Consider the following 13,496-nt stretch of genomic DNA (forward strand, 5'->3'; position numbering starts at 1 on the left):
CCTTCATCTCTTCTTCCAGCCCAAATGCCAGAGTTCAATGTTCACTTGAAGTCCACTCTGCTTGATATTTTTTCTCATTTTGATGCTACTGATTTGATAGTGATGATATGTGGGATCTCACCCATGTGTGAGATCAACTACCTTCAGGTTGCTTTTATATGTGGCATGTAGCAAGGAAGAAGGAGGAAGAGCATAATGTTATCTTATGTTCAGTCAGCATTGGAATTTGAGGGGAGGATCATGCTTGGATTAGACTTAACATTAATTTATTTATGTATTTATTTATTTATTTACGACATTACATGCTGCCCTTCTCACCCCGAAGGGGACTCAGAGTGGCTTACAAGAGATATATATATATATATATATATATATATATATATATATATATATAATATTATATTATTAGCATAGTACAATACCAGTATTAAATATTACTATATTGTACTATACCATTATATTGTAATATTTTAGTAATATTACGTGTAATATCAATATATAATTATAATATCATATTATTAGTAGTAGTAGTATTATATTGCATTACATTATAATATTATAAATATTATATGTATATATATTATATTATATTATTAGCATAGCACAGGAGACAAGGTGGAACTGTCCCCTGCCCCCCTCTCTCTTCACTCTGGCCCAGAGTGGCAGTTGGTGCTGGGGGAAGGGGTCCCCAACTGATGACATATGCAATGTGTCTTCTGCATATGTCATCAGTTGGGGACCCCCCCCCCCACCAGCACCAACTGCCACTCTGGGCCAGAGTGAAGAGGGGGGGGGGCAGGGGACAGTTCCATCTTGTCTCCTGCATATGTCATCAGTTGGGGGCTACTCCCCCTGGCACCAACTGCCGCTCTGGGCCAGAATGAAGAGAGAAGGGGCCAGGGGACAGTTCCATCTTGTCTCCTGCATATGTCATCAGTTGGGGACCCCTCCCCCAGGCACCAACTGCCGCTCTGGGCCAGAATGAAGAGAGAGGGGGCCAGGGGACAGTTCCATCTTGTCTCCTGCATATGTCATCAGTTGGGGACCCCTCCCCCTGGCACCAACTGCCGCTCTGGGCCAGAATGAAGAGAGAGGGGGCCAGGGGACAGTTCCATCTTGTCTCCTGCATATGTCATCAGTTGGGGACCCCTCCCCCTGGCACCAACTGCCGCTCTGGGCCAGAATGAAGAGAGAAGGGGCCAGGGGACAGTTCCATCTTGTCTCCTGCATATGTCATCAGTTGGGGACCCCTCCCCCAGGCACCAACTGCCGCTCTGGGCCAGAATGAAGAGAGAGGGGGCCAGGGGACAGTTCCATCTTGTCTCCTGCATATGTCATCAGTTGGGGACCCCTCCCCCTGGCACCAACTGCCGCTCTGGGCCAGAATGAAGAGAGAAGGGGCCAGGGGACAGTTCCATCTTGTCTCCTGCATATGTCATCAGTTGGGGACCCCTCCCCCAGGCACCAACTGCCGCTCTGGGCCAGAATGAAGAGAGAGGGGGCCAGGGGACAGTTCCATCTTGTCTCCTGCATATGTCATCAGTTGGGGACCCCTCCCCCTGGCACCAACTGCCGCTCTGGGCCAGAGTGAAGAGAGAGGGGGCCAGGGGACAGTTCCATCTTGTCTCCTGCATATGTCATCAGTTGGGGACCCCTCCCCCTGGCACCAACTGCCGCTCTGGGCCAGAATGAAGAGAGAGGGGGCCAGGGGACAGTTCCATCTTGTCTCCTGCATATGTCATCAGTTGGGGACCCCTCCCCCAGGCACCAACTGCCGCTCTGGGCCAGAATGAAGAGAGAGGGGGCCAGGGGACAGTTCCATCTTGTCTCCTGCATATGTCATCAGTTGGGGACCCCTCCCCCTGGCACCAACTGCCGCTCTGGGCCAGAGTGAAGAGAGAGGGGGCCAGGGACACACTGCATATGTCATCAGCTGGGGACCCCTTCCCCCAGCACCAACTGCCACTCTGGGCCAGAGTGAAGAGAGAGGGGGGCATGACATAAAAATCCCATAGCTGGTAGTATGACATAAAATCCCATAGCTGGAAGAGACCAAAGGGGTCATCCAGTCCTGTTCCTTGCAAGAATGCATAATCAAAACACTCCCAAAAGAAGAAAGAACCGGACAAGATGCTGCGATGTTTCTGTTAAATCAACACTAAACCTGAAGTTCAACAGTGTAGGTTCAGTGGAAAATAGTTTCATTGTTTTAGGCTTTACTAAGAATCACCAGATCCTCCAGGTATTATGGCTTATTGGAATCATTAAGATTTAAAGCAATGGAGCATTTGTTTCAGAAAACTGAAAAAATCTATTCCAGAATGACACACACTTTATTGGGATCTTTATCCATTTTACCATGGGTAGAGTGTTATGTGAAACCTTCTGCTTTCTGGAACTATAAGGACAACATTCCAGATCTGTAGTAAATTCTTACAATGAGTGGTTGTCTGATGTCTGTGGTTTACTAGGTATCCCCTGATTTGGTGGAATCACCTTCAGCACCTTTTGCCTTAGTCCATTTTGCATTTAGACTAAAATACAAAGAAGATTCGCCACACAACTGAAAACAACCAGATGCCTTTATTTTCCATGTACACTCCACAACATGAATGTTTACAGTATTGTAAAAGGCTGAAAACCTTCTATTTCTATGGAATATCTACAGTCACATAAGCTGACCTTGGGTCAGCACAACCACAGTGAAAAGGAGCATATTGAGTCCCCTTTGGGAGAGATAAAACAGGGTGTCAATAAATGTAATAATAATAATAATAATAATAATAATAATAATAATAATAATAAACTACTGGAAAAGCTGACACAATATAAGGATTTAAAGATCGAACTGCAAAGACTCTGGCATAAACCAGTAAATTTTTTACCTTTTCTCCTCTGGTTGTATAATTACTAGTATAACTTTTAGTGATTTTATAGTTAGGAAGTGGTAATAGTGAAGTAAGAAAGTTATTTATTTATTGTGTCAGGAGCACCCAGACATTTGTATTACATTTTTAACAAGACAACCAAACAAACAAACAAAACACAAAGTTTGCAAGCTTGGTAGTTGATTAAATGTCCTTTGACCAGTAGTTGGCCACTTGGAGTGCCTCTGGTGTTGCCGCAAGAAGGTCCTCCAATGTGCATGTAGCAGAGCTCAGGTTGCATTGCAGCAGGTGGTCTGTAGTTTGCTCTTCTCCACACTCACATGTCGTGGATTCCACTTTGTGGCCCCATTTCTTAAGGTTGGCTCTGCATCTCGTGGTGCCAGAGCGCAGTCTGTTCAGCGCCTTCCAAGTCGCCCAGTTTTCTGTGTGGCCAGGGGGGAGTCTCTCATTTGGTATCAGCCATTGATTGAGGTTCTGGGTTTGAGCCTGCCACTTTTGGACTCTCGCTTGCTGAAGTGTTCCAGCAAGTGTCTCAGTAGATCTTAGAAAACTATTTCTTGATTTAAGTCGTTGACGTGCTGGCTGATACCCAAACAAAGGATGAGCTGGAGATGTCACTGCCTTGGTCCTTTCACTATTGGCTGCTACTTCCTGGTGCATGTCAGGTGGTGCAATACCGGCTAAACAGTGTAATTTCTCCAGTGGTGTAAGGCGCAGACACCCCGTGATAATGCGGCATGTCTCATTAAGAGCCACATCCACTGTTTTAGTGTGGTGAGATGTGTTCCACACTGGGCATGCATACTCAGCAGCAGAGTAGCATAGCGCAAGGGCGGATGTCTTCACTGTGTCTGGTTGTGATCCCCAGCTTGTGCCAGTCAGCTTTTGTATGCTGTTGTTTCTAGCACCCACTTTTTGCTTGATATTCAGGCAGTGCTTCTTGTAGGTCAGAGCACGCTCCAGAGTGACTCCCAGGTATTTGGGTGTGCTGCAATGCTCCAGTGGGATTCCTTCCCAGGTGATCCTCAGAGCTCGGGATGCTTGTCTGTTCTTGAAATGAAAAGCACATGTCTGTGTTTTAGATGGATTAGGGATCATCTGGTTTTCCCTGTAATAGGCAGTAAGGCACCTAGAGCTTCGGAGAGCTTCTGTTCAACCATCTCAAAGCTCACTGCTTGAGCAGTAATGGCACAATCATCAGCATAGATGAAGCTCTCCTGTCCCTTCTGGCAGTGGCTGGTCATTTGTGTAGCTGTTGAACATGGATGGGGCAAGCATGCTTCCCTGAGGCAGGCCGTTCTTCTGTTTCCGCCATCTGCTTCTATGGCCCTGAAGCTCCTGTTTTGTAGCAGGTTTCCTATAAGGCAGGTGAGATGGTAGTCCTTTGTGATTATATAATAATAATAATAATAATAATAATAATAATAATAATAACAACAACAACAACAACAACAACAGAGTAAAATAATAAATAACCATGACTTGAATATGGATGGGGCAAGCACGCTTCCCTGGGGCATTAGAAAGATAATATTGGAAGAGATGGATATTGGGTCTCAACCAGTAGGATTAATCTTATGTCCTAGTTGGCCACTTAGTTAAGTTTGTTAGCTGGCACTTTTGCCTGATTGAATCCGGGGAGAGGCAGATGAGCTCCCTCTATCATCTCCAGCTCCTCATACGGGGACATGAGGGAAGCATCCCACAAGGATGATAAAAAATCAAATCATCCGGGCGTCCCCTGGGCAACATCCATGCAGACGGCCAATTCTCTCACACCATAAGTGACTTGCAGATTCCCAAGTCTCTCCTACATGACAAAAAAAAGTGTGGTCATACCTTAAAGATATATTAAATACATACTTATGCAAAACATATATAGATGCAGAAATAATGTCTGTTCTCATCAAGCATATACAGGCAATTAAAAAAAAAGCTAGCCATAGATTGTCGAAGGCTTTCATGGCTGGAATCACTAGGTTCTTGTGGGTTTTTTCGGGCTATAGAGCCATGTTCTAGAGGCATTTCTCCTGACGTTTCGCCTGCATCTATCTATGGCAAGCATACCTCTGAGGATGCTTGCCATAGATGCAGGCAAAACGTCAGGAGAAATGCCTCTAGAACATGGCTCTATAGCCCGAAAAAACCCACAAGAACCTAACCATAGATTCTTCAAAAATATGAAATTGTTTCTTCCCTGATGTTGACATTCAGGACAGAAGAGGCTGCCCTTGCAGGAATTCAATGTTTATAGATCAGCTACACGGACAGTAAGACATCCCTTCCTTTAGTTTTGTGCATACGATATTTTTACACATATTAGGCAGTGCAGCCAAAACGTCTAAGGAGTTGGCTTGCTTGCTCTGTGATGAAATATTTAAAGCCATCCTTTGCACTTCAGTGGGATTTTAAATTAGCTGAATATCTGGATTACATTTGAAAAAATGTTCACGTTTACTTTAAACAGTTTTTACGTTTGATCACTTTCATGATCTTTTGCATGCGTTTAGAACGTCGGCTGTTCCCTGCCCTGATATTTTAGACTCACTGGCAAAGGAGTCGAGGCTTTGTTTTGAATAGCAAACAGAGCGCATACCTCAGCATTTAGGGGAGAAAAGTGTTCTTCTTCATTTATTCAGTTCAAACTGTATAGCTCCATTTCTCGCCCATGTGTGTATAGAACGAACAAAATAAGATCAATAACAACATTGAATTAAACTGGTGGCGACATTTGAACTCAACAATCTATATGACTATGGGTGCAAATGGGAGAAGACAGCCCTTCGCTAGTCAAAACTATTTAGGACTATAGATAAATAACAATGTTTTGATTTGGGCCTCTGGACCACCTAGAAGGCAGTGTGGGCCTGAAATAATGTCTGTTTACAGGACGTGCTCTCTGTATGCCCAACGGGACGCCGGGGTGCCTCAGCTGAAGGGCCCCTTAGATTTCCCAACACAAAGTTCTATTGAGGCTCAAAATAAGTTCAACAAAGTTCTTTATTTGGGCTTAAATCTTCAAACAAATGAATTAAACTATTTATAACCTTGGAAAACTGGTAACTTCCTCAATCTGCCAACAAGGGGCAGGCAACTGGTGGTAAACTGTTTCTTCCTTAGGGAAATATTTTGACCCCTCCCTGGGCAATCTCTCGTTACCTTGCTGGCGTGAGGCCCCTACTCCCAGCTCCAAGCTGCTTTATGGATAGCCCAGGTGGCCCCTTTCCAGGCAAGGTTCCTGTAGATCTGCCAAGCTGAAAGGTGTCCTTTAGTTTCTCCATGAAGGCTGTAGGAACTATTTCTTTGAATCAAGTGTCTCCTGATATGCATATCTAAATGTAGATATGCAGATGACATCACTTGGCCGAAAGCAAGGAGGAGCTGAGGAGCCTTCTAATCAAGGTGAAAGAAGAAAGCACAAAAGCTGGGTTACAGCTAAACATAAAAAAACCCAAGATTATGGCAACAAGAATGATTGACAAGTGGGAAATAGAGGGAGAAAATGTGGAGGCAGTGACAGACTTTGTATTTCTAGGTGCAAAGATTACTGCAGATGCAGACTGTGGCCAGAAAATCAGGAGACACTTACTTCTTGGGAGGAGAGCAGTGTCTAATCTCGATAAGATAGTGAAGAGTAGAGACATCACATTGGTAACAAAGATACACATAGTCTAAGCAATGGTATTCCCTGTAGTCACCTATGGATGTGAGAGCTGGACCATAAGGAAGGCTGAGTGAAGGAAGATAGATGCTTTTGAACTGTGGTGCTTGAAGATCCTTGAAGATCCAACCAGTCCATACTTCAGGAAATAAAGCCCAACTGCTCACTGGAGGGAAGGATAGTAGAGGCAAAGATGAAGTACTTTGGCCACATCATGAGAAGAAAGGAAAGCTTAGAGAAGACAACGATGCTGGGGAAAATGGAAGAAAAAAGGAAGAGGGGCTGACCTAGGGCAAGATGGATGGATGGCATCCTTGAAGTGACTGGCTTGACCTTGAAGGAGCTGGGGTTGGTGATGGCCAGCAGGAAGCTCTGGCATGGGCTGGTCCATGAGGTCACGAAGAGTCGGAAACGACTGAATGAATGAACAACAACACAAGTGGCCTTTAAAATGTAGGAATAATTATTTGATTCCCCCATCAAAATACTTCATTTCTCAGTTACATTTGGCCATTCTCACATTGTGACTTCATTTGACCTAAAGGAAAGTTTTATAGTCAAATGTACAGTTTTCTAATCAGACAGAACAGCTATGACGTGCTGCGAAATGTAAATGAGACTCATCAACGTTTATGAATTCATCGTATGTGTTTGCAGAAACTCCTAGGTTACCACCAGGATTTGCTTAAAGCAGAACTCAAATTGCTTGGGCAATACATCAAGGCGTTTGAAGGAAAGGCAATTCTGCAATCCTAGATGCACTAACTTGGAAGCATGTCCCGTTGAACTCAGCAGGGGTTACTTTTGAATCTTGCAAGGTAGTAAGATTTCCTGAGGAATGGTGCTTAAGCATCCCTGCTCCTGCCCTAAATGTATTCACTTAGAAATAAGTTTCTTGCTTTGACTTCCTTTCTGGAAAGCGTACTTAGAATTGCAAGTCCAAATCAATAATTCACATTTGAAAGCATTACGGCTGTAAATGAAGGACAGAAATACCCAACCCGAATTATGTCAACCGCAACTGCATTCTTTCAAAGCTTACAGGGTGTACGTGTTTTTGTGGAATGTGTGTGTGCGCGTGCTCAACTTTCTATGTACTTATCTATTTAACAGAATTTGCTCCTGTCCTGACCTCTGTACGTTGTTTACTGTGCCCTGTTTCTCTCAATCCCAGCCATATCCACCGCAATCCAGTCATTGTTTTCCTTCTGCCAAAACTTTCCATTTGTCCTGCTAGCTTTCATTACTCCAACTCAGCAAGGGTGATTTGTCAGGGCTTCCATCTGAACAGTTTGTAAAGCGAAATGCCAATAGGAAGAAAGTTAGACATCATTTGACCCATGTCCAGTCACTTGTCTGTCTACCGAGCTTAATGCTAGAATAGGCAGCGACTGATGGGTTCTGTTCTCCTATCACTGTCAAGACCGCAGATAAATGTACTTCATTTAAGAAATGAAGGCTTTATCAATGGGCAAATAATTGCAGAGCAACTATTGATCCCACGTCTCACTTAACAAGAGACAACTGGGACTTGTAGACATGGTAAACATTTAATCATTATGTATGGCAAACAGCAGGGCTCTTACTGAAAGCAAAGAAAACGGTGGTTTGTGTATAAGCGACAACGCCGCCCTTTTGCAGAGGTTGTGCAAACCCTGCCATTTCCCATTTATCAGTTTGAACCACAGAGCACCAAGTTGTGTGCCAGAGATAACCCAAATCTCCCCTGTTAAATAATGCAAATAAGTGCAATTTGCATATTTTGCATATTGTTTTTGCCGTACCGAGGGAAATGTGTTTCATTTGTCCGTGCATTTTCATTTTTAAAAGGATGATTCATTTTGTTTTTTGTTTCTCATTAATTTATCTTGAAATTCATTTCCGTCTCTCTATTTAGTACAATGGCAGGCTATTGTGGCTTTGGTATCTTCCACCCAAAGAAAGAACCTGCCCCCCAGTACATAAAAGAAAATTGGTTACTTGAGTGGGAATGATTATTATTAGGTGTTCCTTCGTTGTCTGAGTAGGATTGTCTTCCAAGATTAGTGTGCTGGTGGGTCCGTAGGTGACTGTGGAGCCCTATTCTTGATCTGCACGTTCTCCCACAGTGAGGGCATTGGTTTCCAGGTGGTAGGCGGTCACGGTTGGGGTTGACTTGACATGCCTTCCTCTTGGCACATTTCTCTCTTTCGCCCTCCATTCATACCTCTTCAAATTCCGCAGCACTGCTGGTCTCAGCTGACCTCCAACTGGAGCGCTCAAGGGCTAGGGCTTCCAAGTTCTCAGTGTCTATGCCAGAGTTTTTAAGGTTGGCTTTGAGCCCATCTTTAAATCTCTTTTCCTGCCCACCAACTTTCCATTTTCTGTTCTTGAGTTCAAAGTAGAGCAACTGCTTTGGGAGACGGTGGTCGGGCATCCAGACAATGTGGCTGGTCCAGCGGAGTTGATGGTGGAGGACCATTGCTTCAGTCCTGGTGGTTTTTGCTTCTTCCAGCACGCTAACATTTCCACCATGCTTACTAGCCTTTGTAGGCCATTTTGTGCCCAGGAAAGGCTTTTTTTGTCAACAGAAAATGAGTGGAAGGTGTCTTCAGGCCCAAATTGGCCAATGTGATTGAAATTTACCTAGATGGCGTATTGGGACAAAAAAATGTGGTGATTCCAGAACCACGAAAACAAGTTTGAGAGCTTCATATGGTCCATGAGTTGCATTTTGCCCATACCTGCAACACCCCCTCTTACACATTTAGATACCCATTAAGGACAATGGGTTGTTGTTGCTCATTCATTTGGTCATTTCCAACTCTTCGTGACCTCATGGACCATCCCATGCCAGAGCTCCCTGTTGGCCGTCACCACCCCCAGCTCCTTCAAGGTCAAGCCAGTCACTTCAAGGATGCCATCCATCCATCTTGCCCTTGGTCGGCCCCTCTTCCTTTTTCCAATGGGTAGTTTGCCTTAAAATCTTGTGGTTGGCATCTTATTAGAATAGATTCAAACAATCACATTCTGAATAGTGAGTAGATGCATCTATTCAATGGGTCTGCTCTAGTCAGGACTAAAAGAGTGTTCAGGTGTATGTGTTTTTATGCACTGGTATCTAATTTTAGTCAGTTGTTAATATTGTTGGTTTTTATTGTATTTTGGTAGATATTTGTAATGTTTGTTGTTGGTTTTTGGACTGTATTTAAAATTTTTGATTTTAAGTGTCTGGGTTTCTTATGCAGGTGAACAACATAAAATATATTAACAACAACAGCAACAACCACAATGTAGGGTTTTTTAAAGATGCCTCGGTATTGGGGGTCGTCGTATTGGAATAGTCATTGAATATAATATTTACGCAATTAAATTGCCTGAGTGCATTAATTAGATTTTGGGCCTTAACTCACATAGGGTTGTTGTAGGTTTTTTCGGGCTGTATGGCCATGGTCTACAGGCATTCTCTCCTGACGTTTGGCCTGCATATATGGCAAGCATCCTCAGAGGTAGTGAGGTCTGTTGGAACTAGGAAAAAGGGTTTATATATCTGTGGAATGACCAGGGTGGGACAAAGGACTCTTGTCTGCTGGAGCTAGGTGTGAATGTTTCAACTGACCACCTTGATTAGCTGACTGTGCTTGGAGCAATCTTTTGTTGAGAGGTGATTAGATGTCCCTGCCTGCTTCCTCTCTGTTGTTGTGCTGTTGCAATTTTAGAGTTATTTAATACTGGTAGCCAGATTTTGTTCATTTTCATGGTTTCCTCCTTTCTGTTGAAATTGTCCACATGCTTGTGCATTTCAATGGCTTCTAAAATTGCAACAGCACAACAACAGAGAGGAAGCAGGCAGGGACATCTAATTACCTCTCAACAAAAGTTTGCTCCAGGCACAGTCAGCCCATTGTATGCTAATCAAGGTGGTCAGTTGAAACATTCACACCTAGCTCCAGCAGACAAGAGTCCTTCCACAGATATATAAACCCTTTTTCCTAGTTCCAACAGACCTCATTACCTCTGAGAATGCTTGCCATAGATATAGGTGAAACGTCAGGAGAGAATGCCTCTAGACCATGGCCATACAGCCCGAAAAAACCTACAACAACCCAGTGATTCCGGCCACGAAAGCCTTCGACAATACATTAACTCACATAGACATGAAGATGCTCTTGGTCTGCCCACCATGAAGGCGTACTTTAATTTCCTTGACATAATAATTAATTTTGACAAAAATATGCACCACAAATTAGCCAAATAAAAGCACATATCTCAGACTTTTATTTCAGAGTAACATGAATATTGAAGGTTGGTGCCAGCAAATACACATTTCCTGAAATTTATGGAAATGCTTGGAATTCAGAAAGGATTGATTAGCATTCAAGAGAGGTGACTGTTCAATATTTACACCACAGAGAGTTGGCAGAAGCAAATAATTGTACATAAAGCTGACGCTTGTCTTAATTAAAGTGGTATAATAGGTGGTGGGTAGGATTTTTTTTTCTAGTGAGCAAAGCAGTTTAGCAATGACCACATATAACTCATTTTGAAGTTCAGAGTTTAAACCTAATCAATATGTATTTATAACAAGGAAAGAAGTGCATTATATTTATTACAGCAGCTAACAGTAATGGATGGACGTGTGGTTAATTAAATACATCTTTTTCTCCACAAACAATGATTTCTGATAAAATATTTACCCTGTGAACTTTAAGTGCTTTTATTAATTGTTCTCCTATTTCATTGTGTGATGCCATTCATTTTTCACAATCCGATCAAAAATCTAACTCAAGATAGTGTCATCTTCCTGTGGTCAGATTCAAATTGATTCAACCTATCAAGCATAACAATAGTATATGGTAGCCATTTATGGTTTAATGGTTTAATTATTTTAATTTATAGTTATATGTTGGTGTTTAGTTATTATGAATCATAGAATCAAAGAGTTGGAAGAGACCTCATGGGCCATCCAGTCCAACCCCCTGCCAAGAAGCAGGAATATTGCATTCAAATCACCCCTGACAGATGGCCATCCAGCCTCTGTTTAAAAGCTTCCAAAGAAGGAGCCTCCACCACACACCAGGGCAGAGAGTTCCACTGCTGAACAGCTCTCACAGTCAGGAAGTTCTTCCTCATGTTCAGATGGAATCTCCTCTCTTGTAGTTTGAAGCCATTGTTCCGCGTCCTAGTCTCCAAGGAAGCAGAAAACAAGCTTGCTCCCTCCTCCCTGTGGCTTCCTCTCACATATTTATACATGGCTATCCTCTCAGCCTTCTCTTCTTCAGGTTAAACATGCCCAGCTCCTTAAGCCACTCCTCATAGGGCTTGTTCTCCAGACCCTTGATCGTTTTAGTCGCCATCCTCTGGACACATTCCAGCTTGTCAATATCTCTCTTGAATTGTGGTGCCCAGAATTGGACACAATATTCCAGGTGTGGTCTAACCAAAGCGGAATAGAGGGGTAGCATGACTTCCCTAGATCTAGACACTATGCTCCTATTGATGCAGGCCAAATTCCCATTGGCTTTTTTTGCCGCCACATCACATTGTTGGCTCATGTTTAACTTGTTGTCCATGAGGACTCCAAGATCTTTTTCACACGTACTGCTCTCGAGTCAGGCATTGTCCCCCATTTTGTATCTTTGCATTTCGTTTTTCCTGCCAAAGTGGAGTATCTTGCATTTGTCACCGTTGAACTTCATTTTGTTATGATCTTTCTTTTTGCATGTATGCTGACATCAAATTTTTGCCATTGGTATGTTATTAACTGCCTTGAGTCCCATTCCTCGTTTCCCCCCCTCCGAGGGGGGGGGGGGCAAGAAAAGTGTTATATAAATATAGTAAATAAATAAATAAATTATACTACCATTGGTATGTTGATAAGACAGGAAAGGAGGAATCAGGAAAATCAAATGAAAATTGCTCATTTCTGGTCATAAGGAGAAAATGCCTTTTCTTGTGAGTCATGCCTTATTATTATTATTATTATTATTATTATTAATTTTATTTGTACCCCGCTAGCATCTCCCGAAGGACTCAATGCAGCTTACAAAGGCCAAGGCCTCAACACAACAACAGCATAACAAATACAACTCAAAGCAATGCCTTCTCATAATATGTCCAAAGTACGACAGGCTCGATGTAGTTAGCTTGACTTCTAGAGAGAGTTCAGCCTTGATTTTCTCTAGGATGTATATAATAATAACACTTTATTTATATTCTGCTTTAATCTCCCCGAGGGGACTCAGAGCGGATTACAACATACACAGATAGGCAAAAATCCAATGCTTTTAATACAATCACATCAAACCCACAGAACAATGGTAAAGTCTTCCCCCTTCATCTCTGGCTTTCTGGAGGTGGGGCTCAACTCTAGCCATGGAAAGATACTCTTGTTCTATTTCCAAGCAGAGGAGTCTGTTGTCCAAAGACACCTCCTGGTCTTGTTTTGCCACATGGCTGCATGAGCACCTTTATTACCTTCCTGTAGAAGTGGTACCTATTGATCTATTCACATTACATGTTTTCCAATTGCTAAGTTAGCAGGAGCTAGGGCTAACAGCAGGAGCTCACCCTGAACCACGGCTTCAAACAGCCGACCTTTAGGTCAGCATATTCAATAGTTTAACAGTTTAACCCGTTGTACCACCATGGCCCCTATATATTTGTTGTTTTAACAGACAAAATCTAACACAATAGTCCCTTTATACTATCAATGTGGTGGTGGAATACACTAACCCAAAACTGTCCTTCTGTCAGATGGACAGAAGTGGCACTTCCAACAAATAGTTACTACTAGTTTTGGTGTCACCATATAGCTACCTCTTCACTATTCAGCATGTTTTAACTAAGCCCTGATCTTCAGAGGTTCCCATGTATATTCCATGAGCTTTCCTCCCATCAAACATGTAGCCGGGGGGGGGGGGGTGGCTTGAGGGGCTTCAGCCCCCCCCCCCCCCCGAAATTCTCAG

At 43.1% G+C, this 13,496-nt stretch overlaps 1 protein-coding gene across 2 annotated transcripts in view; it reads left to right on the forward strand.

The window, feature by feature from the left end:
• The window catches only part of NR5A2 (nuclear receptor subfamily 5 group A member 2), a 196,357-nt gene that overhangs the window by 147,785 nt on the left and 35,076 nt on the right, over positions 1-13,496 (forward strand). The gene's annotated exons all lie outside the window — the stretch shown is intronic.

Source organism: Anolis sagrei, chromosome 4 (assembly GCF_037176765.1).
Source record: "Anolis sagrei isolate rAnoSag1 chromosome 4, rAnoSag1.mat, whole genome shotgun sequence".
Classification (NCBI taxonomy): domain Eukaryota; kingdom Metazoa; phylum Chordata; class Lepidosauria; order Squamata; family Dactyloidae; genus Anolis; species Anolis sagrei.